Below are 3,400 nucleotides of genomic sequence, written 5' to 3'. Positions count from 1 at the left end.
TGGCCAGGTCCTCGGCTGCTTTCGGCCAAGGGACGGGTCCCATCGTCCTGGATGACGTCAACTGCAGCGGAAGTGAGCAGGACCTGCGCACGTGCAGCTCCAGAGCTTTCGGGACCCACAACTGTCAGCACACCGAGGATGCTGGTGTCGTGTGCGTGGGCTGATAACTGCGCTATCTTGATGATGATGATGATGATGATGATGACGATGGAGAGATGATGATGAGACGGAACCACCAGTACCATTACCACATCCAACAACGAAAAGTTTGAAGTTACCATTCTTTATGTGGGCTGATAACTGCAGTGTTAGCATGACAAAGGGTGTTTCTATTTCTATAAGACTTTTTTTTCCTGTTGGCTCTGTTGAAATTCGTAAGACCAGAACGGAACGTGTCTTTATTTAACCGAGTGCACCTGAGCTACCAGAAATTTTGTGGGGGTTAAGGTTTGGGTTGGGGGGGGGGGGGTATACCTGGTACATACAAGGTTAATCATGCATTTTTTTTTACGATACTTCAAACCCTATTCCAGTATCTAAAACCAGTCATACACACATCGCAATAATGACAATCATTTACAGATACATAGAGGAATCGATTTGTATTTGTATTGGGACTTGTTTTGAAATTGGATTAATGTTTCGATAATGATGATGATGATGATTAGAAGATGACAAAACGAGAGCCTTCGCCACCATCACCACAACAAGAAAACAAAACAAAAAACCCAACAAAACGACCTTTTTTTTCTTTTCTGAAAATTACTTCCCCCCTTTTTTTCTTCCCCCCCCCCTTTTTTTTTTAATGATCAGTTGATTCCTTTCTTGTCACGTGCCTTATTTAATTTTTTTTGTTTTTTTTTTTTGTTTTTGACATTTTCTTTCTTTCGTTCTGCTCTTTTTCCATGTTTGGTAGTGCTAAATTCAGGTGCGATTTTTTGGATTTTACAGGCCTTTTTTTTTTTTTTTTAACAGTGAATAGAAGCAGAGTCGATAGTAAATAGTATAGCAGTCATGTGAAAGTGGTAAATATAAAAAAATCAAAAAAATCATCCCTGTTCGTTTGGTTGCTCATGTGGTCCAACTACAGATTCAAATTTCACAGTCAATCAACCACTGAGAGCTCAGTTGTGGTCAGTATCAGTAGCTCAAGGAGGTGGCACTGCGTTCGGTCAAATCCATATACACTACACCACATCTGCCAAGCCACAGATGCCTGACCAGCAGCGTAACCCAACGCGCAAGTTAGTCAGGCCTTGAGAAAAAATAAAATAAGATAAAATAAAATAAATAAAATAAAAAATAACAAAACCAATAATAAAAAAACAAAAAAAATAAAATAAAATATTTTTTTAATTTGAAAATAGATTATTTCTTAATTTAAATTTTTTTTAAATACAATAAATTAAAAAAAATAATAGATAAATACATAAAAATACTACTACTACTAATAAAAATATTTAAAAGGCGCAAAATCTTGATCAAGTCAACTCTAGGCGCGCGCGCGCGCGCGCGCACACACACACACACACACACACACACACACACACAGAAAAACACAAAGGTTGTGGTCAAAGGGTCAAAGGGAGACAACTTTCTGAGACAGCCACTTGGCCGTTTGTCTCGACTCGTTTCTCGTGTTAACCATTTGAAAATATTGAACTGACGAAGCCATGTACACGCTGGTCAGTCAGGTCGGAGTGGTAGTGGTATGTTAATTAAACTGGGAATTATTATAGACTCATTCACTTCAATCACATAAGTCAGGTAATACCAAGAGAGATGTGATGAACATAGGAAACGAATGTTAAAACTGAAAAAAAAGAGAGAAGAAATTAACTACATGCAGGCTTATATAGCGCAGTATCCCCGTCTTAGATGGGGGCTCACTGCGCTTTACAATAAAATATACAAATTTAACACAAAGTGACGGGAAAAGTATGTACAAAACAGAAATGAATAAATAAATGACAAATCAGCATAGTCTCACATCACATTGGCTAAAATTTCGGACGATCTCACATCACATTGGCTTAACTTTATATACTTCAGACACAGTAACATGAAAATACGTATTAACTCTCTCCATACGAACGGCGAAAGAGACGACGTTAACAGCGTTTCATCCCAATTACCATTATCAAAATATTGCAAGCGGAACGCTCTTATACTGAAGAGGTGAATGTTGACAAAGAATACCACAGTTCTGACGACGGAAGCTAAAGGTTGGGTCATTCAGACACCCACTGGACATCCGAGGGGTCTGTGTAGAGGAGAAGAGAGGACTGGCCGTACTGAGTGAGTTAAAAAAAAAAAGAAAAGAAAAAAAAGAAGAAGAATCAACGTAGTCTCATATCACACCGGCTGAGATATTCATATTTCATCTCACATCACATTGGCAAAAATCTACTTACTTCACACTAAGTGACATAGGAAATGTAAAATGAACACAGCCAATATCACAGTCTCGCATCACATAGGCTCAAAAATCACAGAAAAAAAACACATCACATTCACCTTAGTCAAATTATGCTCTGAGGAACTAGGCTTCACAGAACCACACACACACACACACACACACACACACACACCATCATCATCATCATAAATGCACACAAATCAACACAAAGAGCACATCCCCCAGCGATCAAATCACAGCAAGCATTATGCATATGGAAATAAAAAAATATTCTTAGAAAAATACAGCTTGAAAAGATGCGTTTTGAGTGCTCTCTTGAATGCGGGTGTTAGGGTGTGGGGGAAACAGGCAGTCTCATCCGTTGGGTTTTTTTGCTTCGGAGCTCTTGTATCAGTGACTGTGGATTCCATGTCTGTTGTAACGTCTGTTTCAGTGACTGTGGATTCCCTGTCTGTTGTAACGTCTGTATCGGTGATTTTGGATTCCATGTCTGTTGTAACGTCTGTATCGGTGATTTTGGATTCCCTGTCTGTTGTAACGTCTGTATCGGTGATTTTGGATTCCATGTCTGTTGTAACGTCTGTATCGGTGATTTTGGATTCCATGTCTGTTGTAACGTCTGTTTCAGTGACTTTAGATTCCATGTCTGTTGTAACGTCTGTATCGGTGATTTTGGATTCCATGTCTGTTGTAACGTCTGTATCGGTGATTTTGGATTCCATGTCTGTTGTAACGTCTGTTTCAGTGACTTTGGATTCCATGTCTGTTGTAACGTCTGTATCAGCGACTTTGGTTTCCATGTCTGTTGTTACGTCTGTTTCAGTGACTTTGGATTCCATGTCTGTTGTAACGTCTGTATCAGTCACTTTGGATTCCATGTCTGTTGTAACGTCTGTGTCAGTGACTTTGGATTCCATGTCTGTTGTTACGTCTGTTTCAGTGACTTTGGTTTCCATGTCTGTTGTAACGTCTGTGTCAGTG

The 3,400-nt window shown here is 39.3% G+C and overlaps 1 pseudogene across 1 annotated transcript in view; it reads left to right on the top strand.

Annotated features, from left to right (window-relative positions):
* Nucleotides 1-460, top strand: part of LOC143277831 (uncharacterized) — a 12,851-nt pseudogene extending 12,391 nt beyond the window's left edge. Inside the window, exon 6 of the transcript XR_013053790.1 lies at nt 1-460. This exon is cut by the window's left edge and continues 11 nt beyond it. The product of XR_013053790.1 is annotated as an uncharacterized LOC143277831 (transcript).
* The last annotated feature ends 2,940 nt before the right edge of the window (nt 461-3,400 follow it).

The sequence above is a fragment of the Babylonia areolata genome, chromosome 35 (assembly GCF_041734735.1).
Source record: "Babylonia areolata isolate BAREFJ2019XMU chromosome 35, ASM4173473v1, whole genome shotgun sequence".
Classification (NCBI taxonomy): domain Eukaryota; kingdom Metazoa; phylum Mollusca; class Gastropoda; order Neogastropoda; family Buccinidae; genus Babylonia; species Babylonia areolata.
The sequence above is the reverse complement of the archived record's forward strand: the minus strand, read 5'-3'. Positions and strand labels throughout refer to the sequence as shown.